The sequence below is a fragment of the Hippopotamus amphibius genome, chromosome 1, assembly GCF_030028045.1.
Source record: "Hippopotamus amphibius kiboko isolate mHipAmp2 chromosome 1, mHipAmp2.hap2, whole genome shotgun sequence".
Classification (NCBI taxonomy): Eukaryota; Metazoa; Chordata; class Mammalia; order Artiodactyla; family Hippopotamidae; genus Hippopotamus; species Hippopotamus amphibius.
In genome coordinates, this window is record NC_080186.1 from 238,857,298 (window position 1) to 238,871,726 (window position 14,429).

The 14,429-nt window shown below is 36.6% G+C and overlaps 1 long non-coding RNA gene across 1 annotated transcript; it reads left to right on the forward strand.

The window, feature by feature from the left end:
* Positions 1-10,524: 10,524 nt before the first annotated feature.
* Positions 10,525-13,253, forward strand: LOC130833697 (uncharacterized). Its single transcript, XR_009048525.1, has 3 exons — positions 10,525-10,600; positions 12,865-12,983; positions 13,107-13,253. It is a non-coding gene; the product is annotated as an uncharacterized LOC130833697 (long non-coding RNA).
* The last annotated feature ends 1,176 nt before the right edge of the window (positions 13,254-14,429 follow it).

The following is a 14,429-nucleotide window of genomic DNA, read 5'->3' on the forward strand; positions in this document are numbered from 1 at the left end:
GATGGGTCTGCATCGCGAGCAACAGCAAGAGGTTACGGAGGAGATCTCGTCTGCAGAGGAGGAGGAGAAAAAGACGGAGGAATCCCTCACTTCAAATGAGATGAGGAAGATGTGTAAAATGTGGGAAACAGTGCAAAATTTTGTAGAAAACACCACCTTAATAAGGCTGTAGCAGCGCGAGCAATGAATCTGTTTAGCGACAATGCAATGTCACGTTTCCACGAAATCCTCAAAAGGGGGCAAAAGCGAGTGTCATTGGATAGGTTCCTTGTTAAAGTTGCACAAAAAGAAAAAGATTCCACTGAGCCAATAGACAGCAGTGATTCCGTTAGTGATAGTGAAAGCCGTCTGGCACAATAACCCTCCTCTCTCTTGTCTCCCTCACACCAGCCACGAAGGTTTTAAAAGGTTAATTTGTTTATTTGTCTTTATATTTTGTATTTCCTTTATTATTTTGTATTATATTACTGTATTGTAATCACTTTTGTATGAATATTTTTGGGTTGTGGAATGAATCGTCTGAGTTTCCATTATTTCTTATGGGGAAGTTCACTTTGATATATAAGTGCTTTGGATTACAAACATGTTTCCAGAATGACTTCTGCTCATGCACCAAGGTTTTACTGTATTTGGAAAACTATAAAACACTGATGGAAGAGACTGAAGACAACATTAACAATTGGAAAGATATACTGTGCTCATGGATTGGAAGAATTTAATATTGTTGAAATGATCACATTACCCAAGGCAATCTACAGATTCAGTGCAATGCCTATCATAATACCAATGGCATTTTCCACAGATTTAGAATGAATAACCCTAAAATTTGTATGGAAACACAAAAGATGCCAAATAACCAAAACAGCCTTAAGAAATAAGAACAAAACTGGAGGTAGCATGCGCCTCAATTTCAAACTATATTACAAAGCTATAATCAAAACAGTATGTTACTGGCACAGAACCAGTCACATAGATCAATGAAATAGAATAGAGAGCCAAGAAATGAACGCAGACGTTTAGTGTCAATTAATCTATGACAAAGGAGGCAAAAATATACAATGGGAAAAAGACAGCCTCGTCAATAATAAATGCTGTTGGGAAACTGGACAGCTACGTGCAAAAGAATCAGACTGGACTAGTTGCTCACACCATATACAAAAATAAGCTCGACACGAATTAAAGACGTAAATGTAAGACCAGAGTCCATCAAAATCTAGAGGAAAACAGAGGCAATATACTCTCTGATGTGGGTTTTAGCAATATTGTTTTGGATCTGTCTGAGCAGGCAAGGGAAACAAAAGCAAAAATAAACAAATGGGACTACATCAAACTAAGAAGCTTCTGCACAGCAAAAGAAACTATCAACAAAATGAAAAGGGCACCTACTAAATGGGAGAAGATATTTGCAAATGATAAGGGGTTAATATCCAAAATAAATAAGGAACTCATACAACTCAATATCAAAAAAACAAATAATCCAATTAAAAACTGGGTAGAGGATCTGAATAGACATTTTTTTCCAAAAAAAAAAAAAAGACATGCATGTGGCCAACAGGCACATGAAAATGTGCTCACTGTCACTAATCATCAGGGAAATGCAAATCAAATCACAATGAAGAAGCCTTTTCAATGCTCAGTAATAGGTGATGCCTGTCAATGGTTGGAAATATGGAAGATACAACAAATACCTCAATAATCAGCCTATTGCTGAGTGACTTTTGCAATACGAGATGCACAACTGTCAGATCACTAACTGTCCAGAAAGTTGAAAACGTGACATAGATGAGGTTCAAGGGCCACAATGTTGCTGCCAGTGTTTGCTAATCAAACTGGAAAAGCAACGCCATAACCTGAAAAAATGCCAGTGTTGAGGCACCTCAGAGAGCCCAGAAGCTCAAAATTCGACCTGAAATGGAAGGCCCATGCTATGTGGCCTCTCTCACCACACGACAAATGGCTACACTTTGGACAGGAATTGATGGGTGGCGTGTAGTGGTAGCCTCTGAATCAGAAACAGACTCTCTACTGCTTCTCTTTTGAACTGTCACGGTGGTTTTTGTTTCATCTTTTTGTTTGTGCTTTTTTTTGCGGGATGGGGCTTGTCCTGAATGGCATGCTTCCTTGGACACAGGGATACTCACGTCCCAAGTGCAGACTATCTCAGGTGCCTAAGGACTCTGCTCGGAGAGTAGGGCACGCTTGTGGCTGTGTTTCCCTCCCTCCAACTGTCAGATAAAAGTGCTGTGCCCTGCTTGGGGGCAGGGACGTGAAGCCAGATGTTTCCTCTTCCCATGGCTGGCAGTCCCAACCCACAGTGGCTGCATGACCGCAAAAGTATTGCAGCCCCAAAGCAGGCCTTGATAAATGCCTAAATGGGGGCTGGGTGAGAGGCCCGCCCTCACTGGTCTCTGCCCAGCGCAATGCAGCCCTGGTGGCCCAGAGCGTGGATCTCTGCCAGCTGTGAAGGAGGACGGCGATCACGGGGGCTGGGTGGGGCCCAGGGGAGGGGGAAGCTGGCGGCCAACGAGCCGTCCAGGGGAACCAGAGACACAGCGGGACGTGGGATCACTAAGGGCCATGGCTCTGGGTCATCGGTGCATAGTCTACTCTCTTATCAGAATTCAATGATAAATCACAAACTCAGAGACACAATTACTAAGCATTTTAAGATGGTGCCCACAGAGCACGAGGCCAGAGAGCACTGGCCTTCAACCACTGTTGCTGCTCCTCCGCTCACACCCATGTTCTAGCAACAGAACTCCCGTCTGTCGGCTTCTGTAATGACTACCCTCGATTGGGATGACTTTGGTTCACTTACGTCTCCGTAAGCTTGAAGTTTAAGCTTAGGTGTTATTTCTTTTGCGATGCCTTCTACCTCTGGAGGTAGTTAGGCGTTACTTCTCCATGTTTCTGTAACACTCAGCTATCGTAGCACCCATCACTGCAATGTAGTTTTCTGTTGACTGGGTTGCTTCTCTTCCTTCACTATAAACCTCTGCAATGGGACGTGGATAAATATTTGTTGAATGAATAGCTCTGTTGAAGGGTCATTTTTTCAGACAGTTAAATTTGTAGCTAAGAGTTTATAGAACAACATTTAACATTTAATCAAGCCCTTATTTTGTTCGATGCAGCAAACATTATATTCTATACAGATAAATCACTAGCAAATTTTAATAGCTTTATCAATTTTGGTCTATTCAGTTTTAAAATCCAAGCAGTATTATCCTAAGTAAAAATAACTTTCTATTCAACATACCCATACTCTGGATAGTGTATTTTTGGAATCCTTACACAACCAAGAAAATTTTCCATCACAGATGATAATTTGCTGAAGGGTAAAACTCTTGGGTTACAAATTTTGTTTCAGAACTTCATAGATTTTTGTTTCGTTAGCTTCTGGCTTTTCATATCACAAAGAAGTCTGAGTCTTAACCTGAGTTTTGCTTGTTTGTATACGACCATTTTTTTCCTGATACTTATAGATTGTTTACCTGTTCTTGAAATGAAAAAAGTTTCAAATATCTGTTTACATGGATTCTGTATTCACTGTCTCTTCTCTGAACAAAGCAAGTCCCTTCAGTTTTCGTACTTAAAGTATTTTTTAAAGTTAGGACAGTGTTAATACTAATGAGTTCTTTGATGACTAATTCTCTTCCAATTTTTATAGTTCTGTTTTTAAGATCATTTATAATTCTGTTTGCCCTACCTTTTATCTTCATTTTCATGGTTTTTATCCTATTCTTTTTTCCTCTGCATTCACACCCAATATGATTCAAATTTTTCTAGGGCCTCTTATAGTTCTTATATTTTCCAATGTGAATCTTATTTCTAGTATTTTGTTTTCCATCTAGATATAACATTTCTTTTTCTTAGGCATTTATTTTTTGTACCTTTTGGTTATAGTTTAATCTCAACCATTTTCCTTTTAATGGCAGTCAATTTAGAGTTGCGCACTGTCTAGTGCAGTTTTCAGAATGTAATCACGACTTCATCCCTCAGCAAATGACAGTTATTATTAAAAGCAGTTCTCAGTAACTGACATCACAGAAGATCCCAGAGTTGCCTTCAGGCAAATACGATTCACTCTTTGTCAAATTCAGAGAGAGCTGGAAAAATGAACCTGCTCAAAATCACAAAGATAATTAATACTAAAGGAATATACTCAGCCCCAGTCTTCTTAAATTCAGAGTCAAATATATTCCAACACGTTATATGCCAAGTGTAGGATCCATGTTAAGAATGGAGAGGAAGTGTGTGATTTGACTCCTTGAATTTACTAGTGAGATTTCACTCAGAGATGTCTAAAACAAAGCCATACAACTTCACACTAAGCAACTACACAAGAATTAGGTCAGGTTTCTGGGGTTCACGTGCTCATCTGAAGTATTTAGACCTCCTACATTTGTTGATTATTTTCTTAATAAAATTTTGGACAATCCAATAACTCAATAATACCCTTAAGCACTAAGCAATTGCACAATGGAGACAAGACACGTCATTCTCACGTTAGCAGGGGCTGTATCCTTTCCTTTCCATTCTTACGAGACACGAAGTGGGTGGTGAATCAATGAAGCAAAGATCATGGGTTCATCGTAGCCTTTTGCCTTGCATTCCTCTCCCTTGACTATGAGAGGCAACGGTATATTGCGTTGACGGATGCAAAACTTCAAAACAAATAAATCCAAAACAACATCTCGTGCCTAGTGCTTTCCTCTAATTAACATGTTGGAACTCATGTTGTTGTTGTTCTGCAACTACTCTATGGGTCAGTTAAAGCATCTGGCCTCGCCGCATCCAGAGCCCAAAACTGAGCAATTGTTCTATGGAGCACATGGGATTGCATATTGGCACGAATAACTTCAAAAACTCTACATCACCATTATCGGAGTAAAAAAGAATATTGTTTTTCATGGTTGAGAATCAGAATTCTTTACCTGATAACTGAAATGAACTAAATATTCTAGGGAAAATAAAACAAAATATAAACATTCCCAGAAAGCCAAAAGGGTCTTTTTATACATGGATGTTAATTAACCATGAAAACCTTGACTACTAAATAAAAGACATTTTCTACATTATAAGAAGCTCTTTTTTAGGTAGTTATGATATTTCACGTTTTCTTAATCCAATGCAATTGACAGTGACTTGGGCTCTCAAACAACCCCTTTTTGGGCTCTCAGGTTGGATACCAAATAAGACAAAATGATACACATAAGACAGAGTGATATCCATTAGTGAGTACAGATGTGAAGGCTGTAGGCTCCTCAGAGCTAAGAGAAGACAACATGATTGTGCTGGGAAATTCTGACGTGCTGAAAATTAAGGGTGTCACAAGCATCACCCAAACTTTTTTTTATGACTTCCCTTACAGAGTATTTCTTTATTCCAAGGGAGACCATTTCATGGATAATACCGACGGCAATACTGGGGAAGAAGAGCAAATGCCTCTGAACTCCAGAGATTTTATGAAGCTCTGTGTTACCTCTGCATCAAAAGTGGCATCATATGGTTCTTTACAGACTGTAAAGATCAGTCCTTCCCTTCTTGGTGTCACCACTCAAGAGCAGGAAGCAACGTCAAAGACAGGATCCTCCTCTAGCGGTTTCAACATTACAGGCATATATGTACATGTGCATAAAATATTTTAAAATCATGAGATATGCTCTACATATAGAGTGCCGCATAAAGGCTGTGTGTATGGTTCAAAGCATGCGTATAAAGTGGACACTCACTTCATCACCACCCACAGCAAGATATAGAACATTTCCAGCCCCCAGCTCCACCGGGTGCCCTTCTCTGACCACAATTCCATGCTTTCCCTTCAAGTAATCATTAGTTTCATCTCCGTGATGTCTTTAAATTTTACCACCTACATATGGATCTTTTAATAATATAATTTGGTTTTGATTCAGGTTTTGAGCTTTCAAAAAATAAAATCACAGCCTATATTTTTCCATTCTTCTTTGTAACTTACTGCTATACATTTACCTGTAGATTTCCATCTTGGGATATTAACAGAGTAACTGGTATTGGACTTGCTCTCCAACAGTAAACAACTAGACAACTACACAAAATATACGAAACAACTGCTTTCAGGCACTCTACAACAGGCCGTACAGGACCGTGATCCCTGCGAGAAGGGGTCCGAGTGCAGGGAGCCCAGTAACTGGCTCAGGTTTCTCCTACGGAGGCTGGTTCTGGACTGTGAGAAAGTAGGGAGACCCCAAGCAGAGAAGCTAGTGTCCCTGATTAAAAAGGCAGAGATCAGCGTTAAGGAAGACTAAGGCAGTAAGGATCTGTAGGGCAGAAGGTCAGCTAGCGGAGTGCTGTGTGCAGCTCCTTTGAGTTTGGGGCCGAGGGTTAAGCTGTGTTTGTGTAGGCTGAAACTCCATAAGGCCAGGCAAAATATAACGACTAGACAAATAATAACTCCCTGGGAGCTGTAGGCTAAACAATTTCAGTAACTAGCACTGGGTTAGGAGAGGCTTGAGTTTTGACTCTCCAAAATGAAACAAAGTTGCGAAACATGCAGGGTACCTAACAGGAACCCTAGAAGGGTCTGGCTTTAGTGGCAGAGTTAAACTAGTTTGAAAGGCTATCTGGAGGCCCCTGCCCCTGACAAAGGTTAAAAGCAAGCTTCCAAAGGTTCAAGCTTATCTGCAAGTAACTTAATTGCCTGTCAAAACAAACTTCAACACTCTTTAAAGGAAAACAATAAAATCCAGAGACTTGACAATGTAGCGGTCATAATGTTAGGATCTCTTAAAATATGACTACACGTGTAAAACTGGGAAAACGTTGCCTACAGGCAGTAGACATCGTAGTCAATGGAAACAGATTCAGAAATATTAGAGATAATGAAATTAGCAGACAAGATCTTTCAGAAAGTATTTTACACGTGCCTAAGTTTTTGAAGGAAAACTTGAACATAAGGAGATAAATGGAAGATGTTTCTTATAAACACAATGGAATGTCTAAAGATAAAAACTTGAAAGGACAAATAGACATGTCCACAGTTATGGCTGATTATTTCAAGTCCTCTCCCAGAAAGTGAGAAAATAAGGGAACAAACAAATTAGTATGAAAATTGAACAACACAGCTAATAAATTGGCCAAACTGAGATTTACAAAGGAGATTCATATACCAAAGCTGAAAAATACACTCTTTTCAAGAGCACATGGAATATTCACCAATATAGACTAAACAGTAAAATACAAAACAAGCAGCAACAAATTTAATAATTGAAATAATATTGAATATGTCTTTTGACTATATGAATCTGTTCAGAAATCAATTAAAAATTAGGAAATACAAATATTTTGAAATTAAGCAATGCACTTCAGAATAATCTATAGGTAAAAACTCACAAAAGAATTGGAAAATATTTTAAATTAAATTGTAATGGGAAAAAGACAGTTATCAAAATTCATGGGCTGTAGCTAGAAAAGAAAAATGAGTAAAATCAGTTATCTAAGCTTTAAACTTAAAAAGCTGAAGAAAAAAATTAAATCAAATGTGAGTTAAAAAAAAGAAAATATCAAAAAGCAGAAATTAAGGAAATTTAAAAATGAACAAATGGAAAAGAAAATCAATAAAACCAAAAGCTGATTCTTTGAAAAATCAATAAGAGTTTTAAATCTTTGTCTAGAATGGTAAAGAAAATAAGAAAGAAACTGAAATTACCAATATTAGGTATGAAAAAAAGATTGTCATCACAGATCCTAGATATATTTAAAAGATAATGAAGGAATATAATAAACAACTTTGTGCCAATAAATTCAAGTTGACATGAACAAATTCCCTGATATACTAATTTATAAACTGACGAAGAATATAACATAAAAATAGAATTAGATCTATTAAAAGAGTAAAATTTGCAAGTAAAAATCTCCCCTTAAAGAAAATTCGAGACTTTGATGGCTTTATAGACAATTCTACCAAAAATTTAATATAAAAAATACCAATTTTACACAACTCCTTTGAGAATATAAAGGAAGCTGAAATGCTTCCAAATTCATTTTATGAAGCCAGCTTTGTCCTAAAATCAAATCCAGCAGAGACAGAACAAAGAAAGAAAATTACAAAGATCCCTTATGAACATAATCATGAAAGTTCCTAACAAAATATTAGCAAACTGACTCTAACATCATATAAAAAGAGCGAAATGGAGTTAATCCCAGAAATACAAGGATGGTTTGTTATCAAAAATCAATCAAAATAATTTACTGTATTAGCAAAATAACCAAGGAGAATATGATCATTTTAATATACGCAGGAAAATCCTTTGACAAAATTCAACATCCATTCATAATAAAAACTCTCAGCAAAGTAGGAATAATAGCAAATTTTCTCAACATGCATCGGGTATGCAATTGATGAAAGAGCCAATAATTTCCTCAAGATTAGGAACCAGGTGAGGCTGTCTATCTCCACCATCACTGTTCAACACTATATTAGAGGACCTGATCAGCACAATAAAGTGAGAGAAAGATATTAAAATATAGGTGGAAGGACAGATAATATATAGATTGATAAATAGATATAGATTGGAATTAAAGAAATAAAATGGCCTTTATTCATAGACATTATAATTATATATGTAGAACATCCTGTATATAAATATTCTATTACAATTAACATCTTAAATTAAGAAATAAATGGAATACCATAGTGATGTATTGGATGACTCAATATTTTTAAACCCTCAGTTCTCCCTAAATTTAATACATAACCATCAAAATAGCATCAGGTTGTTTTTGTAGAAGCTGAAAGATAATTGTAAGATTTATATGGAAAGGCAAAAGGCCCAGAAGAGCCAAAACATTGTTTTTAAAAAAAAGGATGAATTTAGAGTAATCTTACTGTCTTATTCAAAGATATACCATAATGTTTGAGTAATCAAGACAGTGTAGAAGTAGCATAAGCATACATATATATATTCAATGGATTTCTGACAATGGTTCTATGGAAATTCTAAGTTTAAAATGTATTCTTTTCAACAAACGATACTGAAACAACTGGATATCCACGGGCCAAAAATAATGACACTCAACTCTACATCACAGCATCTAGCGTATATTTAAGTGTAAGAGCTAAAACTATAGAACTCCTAAAAGCAAACATAGCAGAAAAATCTTTGTGACTTGTGAGTAGGCAAATATTTTTAATAAGACACTACATGCACTGATTAGTGAAAAAAAAAAAAAGCATAAACTTTACTACAATTTAAAAATCTGCTCATTAAAAAACACTATTACAAAATGAAAAGATAGGTGATGGGTTGAAATAAATTCTTTGTAATACATATATCTTACAATCTGTAAAGAATTTCCAACTACATACCAGTAAAAATAACCCATTAAAAAGGGCAAAATATTGGAATAGACACTGCACCAAAGAAGATATAGAAATAAAGAACGTGAAAAAAATACCCAATATTATTATTCATGAGGGACATGTGAATTAAACCACAATCAGTTACCATTGCACAGCTACCAGAATGACTAAAATTATGAAGACTAGAAATACCAAAGTGTTAGTGAGGATGTGGAGAAATTTAAACTTTTATGCATGGCTGTTGGGAATGTAAAGTGGTATAACCACTCTGGAAAACAACCTAGTAGTTTCTATGCGGTCAAAAATTCATTTATCACGTGATCCAGCAATTCCTCTCCTAGGCATTTACCCTAAGAAGTGAAAGCATATGTTCACCAAAAGATGTGTAAAAATCAGCAGATAAATCTGTAAGCAAGTTGTGCAACTGCCATACGATGAAATTAATACTTTAATTGATATTTAACTTATATTAATTTTTAATTGATACGCGTGGAACACAACATGTACAAAGCTCAAAAACATTATACTGAGTAACAGCCAGACACGAAAGACCACATACTGGCTGATTTCGTTTATGTGACATCTGGAAGAGACAGACGCACCCTACAGCATGCTGAGGCAGATCAGTGCTCACCTGGGGTCAGGGATAAGGGAGCGGGATTGAGTGCAAAGAGGAAGAGGGGAAGTTTGGGGGATAACGGACACGTGCTGTATATTCATCAGACTGATATTACACAGGCATGTGATTTTAGAAATTCAGGGAGCTGTATGCTTCATATAGATGTATTTTGTTTTATGAACTTTATACTTTAATAAGGTTAAGGTTTTTTAAAAAAGCTCTTCAAATGTTCTAATCAATACATTTAAAAAATAAAAATCCAGAACACTTTTTTAAGTTTTACTTAATCAGAGATGAATCTGCCCTAATATGCCCCTTCTTAAAAATAAGACAAAATTACAAATCAACTCACATTTACCGGGCCAGATGGCTCAGTTTTCGGCATTTAGACTTTCCAGTGCCTACGTTGCTATTTTCCAACTTGCTTCTTTGTGTTAATGAAGCTATTTTAAGATAAGCCACTGGCCAACAGCTGTCTACTTCTTTCAGTCCAGTGACAGGGGAAATAAACATTTCCCGTTCCGCCCCTACTAATGCCAGGCCGCATTCGGTCAGCTCTTCGGTTACGGTCACAGGCAGCCGCCTGTCTCCTCCAGTGGTAAGACGGCATCAATCCAGCTGATAAAGGCCAGTCTGAGAAGGTGAGCACAGCTCAGGACTCTTTAATCTGTCAAGTCCTATTTTCTTTTACCCTTGAAATGTTCCAGAATCCTCTTTCCAATCTGTCAAAGGCAAGTCTAACATCCCACCCTAGAGTTTACGTTAACTTTTAATAGTATTATTGGCAGACATAAAGTCAATTTACAGAGAAGGTGGTCTCCTATGAGTTTTTGTATTGCTAGTATCTGAACTGTGTTATACATTTGCCTTTCTGTCTTTGTTAATGGAAACTATATTCACATATACACTATGCCTCTAGGCTGTGGAGAGAAGAAAATAAAAATTGGGGGTAAGTAAACGAAACGATGTTTAAATGATTTCCTATTTGAAACTAATGTAAAGGCTATTTACAATAGATAGATGTCTTGCCAAGCATGTGGTAAATACTACTGTGAAATGGATGATTCTTCCTAATGCAACTGGAAATCATAATTTTCCACTCGTGTACGATCATCAACCTATAAACAGCATGCTTTAGTATGTGGATTAGAAATATCCTTCTTTGAAGACCTATTTTCTGCAACTAATGTAATTGTTTCAGTGAATTATAAAAATTTAAATCTTCTCTAGATATTTCCTGTTAGATAACTCTCTAGTGAGAATTTTATTCCACCCTCCCTGGCAGCTTCTCAAACTCTGTATAACAGATTTAGCTACTCTAGATGGGAACACGTTCCTGGAAATGGCAGTATTTTAAACTTGCGCTTAGAAGATATTTACTAGTACAGCTAAGAACATGTTTCATTTTAGCAAGTAATTATTTCTTTCCTCCTCTCTACCCACAACTTTCATCCTCTATACCATAAATAGTTACTATTAGAGATATGATTCTCATGGATAACTCTTAATTACCCATAGAAATGAGAATACTTCTAAGAACATTTGTATGTCAAAAGTACTAATTTTGGATACATCTTGGCCTATGTCGACACACTGGTAAGCAGGTATGTTCAACATTTGCCATGTATCCAACTCTCGATTGCTACTACACAATAGAACACAAAGAAATATAGCCTCTGCCTTCAAATTTTGTTTCTAAAAAATAAAGAAAATGTATACATATAAAGCAGAGAACAGTGAACTATAGCATAATGTCAAGCACAAAAAGTACTAATAGCTGTAAACATCATGTGTCTGTCTGGTGGTGGAAGGAGGAAGACAGAAAGTGTAAATATAATCAGAAGAGAACATCTGACTGTTTCTCCTGCCCAGGTCTTACTGTTAGGGATTTTTATCTTACTTGATGCCACCAGCAATATATGAGGTCAGTGTTGTGCCCACTAGCAAAATGCGGAAACTGAAGCTTAGACAGCTTAAGATGCTTACCCAAGGCACGTGTCTAGAGCGTACAATGCTAAATTCAACCCAGTTCTAGATTCCAAGGGATATTTATTGGTACTGATGCTGTTAATACGGTTAGTCGAATAAAAGGCTGATTCTGCTCCCTTGTGGGTTTTCTCACCATTTTAGGAAAGAGATGCTAAATGACAGACATAATTAGCCAGAGGGACTTACAGAATTGGGTATTAATGGGGTCCTTCTTATGCCCCCAAATTTAAGAAAAGATGCGAGATACAATTAACATGGAAAAGTCATAGGAAGGATAATATCTTATCCTCATCATAAGATGTTTAACAGTCAACAAGGAGACTATAGATAAAGACCAGGAATTTATCCCATGGTGTAAACTGCTCAGGTTGGAGAATGCTCAGAAATTGCAACCAAAAGTAGAATCCTCTAACTCTAAGGAGAGGCGTTTGGTTTCTGACCAGAATACACTCTTTTTCTTCTATAACATAATCATAATTTTTCACACAGCATTCCTCTAAGAATGATAGTCTATCTATAAAGTTGATACCTGCTTGTCAATGTAATGTATATAAGTGGCTTTGTTTGGGCTACAAATAATTTTGCCTTTTGAAATTGCAGAGTATGTTTAATTCCTATTCCAAATATATTTCCATAAATATCAGTAAGTATATAAAATTTCAATCAACATGGATACTTATATATTTATTTCATTAAAAACTATGTCTCAGTGAGATATTAATGTCTCAGATTTCATAAACAAAGAGATTTGACTATTAACTTAAGACTTTTAGATCAGAAAGATTATTTGCATTTGAAGATATAAATTACTTTTTAAAAGATACACGTGTCATTTGAAATCCATATTTTGTGCACTGTCACCCTCCTCACTCTCCTTCCTAAAAAATATAAAATATTTTATTTACTTAAAATAAAGGTCATAAAGAGAAGTCATCAAGAGTACAGACAATTGCTATCATCCGAGATAAAGTTTAAGTCTTCATTTCAGTCAGCTGGTTGGGAAAAAGGTGGTGGAAGTTCCTGAAATTTCTGAAAGTAAGAATGCGCAAAAGTACTTCCAATTTTATTTTCCAGATTTTACTCTTTGATAAAATTGTTCTTGGAGGGTAAACTCCAAAAGCAAGATTCTACATTCAAACATTTGTTACTCCCACTCAGCAAAAGACAAGGCTGAAGATAGATGTCTACACGCAAAGGGAAGCTGGGACAGAGTGAGAGAGCAGCACTGACATATATACACGACCAACTGTAAAACGGATAGCTCGTGGGAAGCTGCTGCATAACACAGGGAGATCAACTCGATGATGGGTGCTGCCTTAGAGGGCCGGGTTGGGGAGGGTGGGGGGGAGTCGCGGGACGGAGTGGATGTGGGGATATGTGTATAAATACAGCTGATTCACTTCATTGTACAGCAAAAACTGGCACAGCAGTGTAAAGCAATTACATTCCAATAAAGAGATAAAAAAAAAATAAAGTGCAATGATATGAAAGTAAAAAACAAAAAAAAGATATTTCATGAGACCACAAACATTCGCAGATCAAGGATTCTCTCCCAAACTCTAAATGGACCATGTAAAAGTTCTGACCTAAAATCAAAGCACTTGTAAGAACATGAAAAATAAGGGATGAAATAAATGTCTCAGTAACCAAGATTTTTATATTTAGTGAATTTCTTAAAATATTTCCAGATTCTTTTTTGTCCCACACAGTAATTATCTGAATGCCTACCATGAATATCCAAGAATATTGTTGGGATTTTTTCCAATGGTTCTTTTTACCATAGAGTAATAATTTTACCGAGTAGCTATGCTTTTGTTTTAATATGTAGCTTATTATGTACAATTTTCTAATCCCACTTATTTGTCTACCAGCATACCAATTCTGGAATTACTTCTATTACCTGTAATCACTGTATAATAGTAACACATTTTAAAATGGCAGATTTATTTGGTTTCTACACTTACGAATGGCCAGAAAATTTAGGATTGGCACATGAGAAAAAGATATTAATAGAGTTAAAAAGCTGGCAATTAAACTCATATGTGATGCTCACATTTCATTGCCTGGGTTCCAGGCACAGAATTCCCCCTTCAAGTGGGGCTTGCTATAATTTGGAAGGAGTTCTAGTGCTCAGTCAGTAGATCTTTGCCGTCTCTGATAGCTTTACCCTCTCAACCCAAAACATGCTGTGAAAAAATCTAACAGTGTAAGTTTTTGGGTGAATAGTTGTGTCCAGTGAAAGTTGAAGATATGAGTCATGGACTTGAAAGATCTTTTCCAAATCTGGAATTTGCAGGATTCCAGCATGAGGGCATTGCTGGGAACTAAAGAGAAGTCTCGATTTGACAGGACACATGACTTAAGCTGAGAAAAATACTGAAGTTAATAAACTGAGATGGCTGGATAACTATGCTATAAATCAATCGAGAAGCCCGGATGACATTATAAACCACAGACGTGATGCTCTCATGGAGGAGTAAT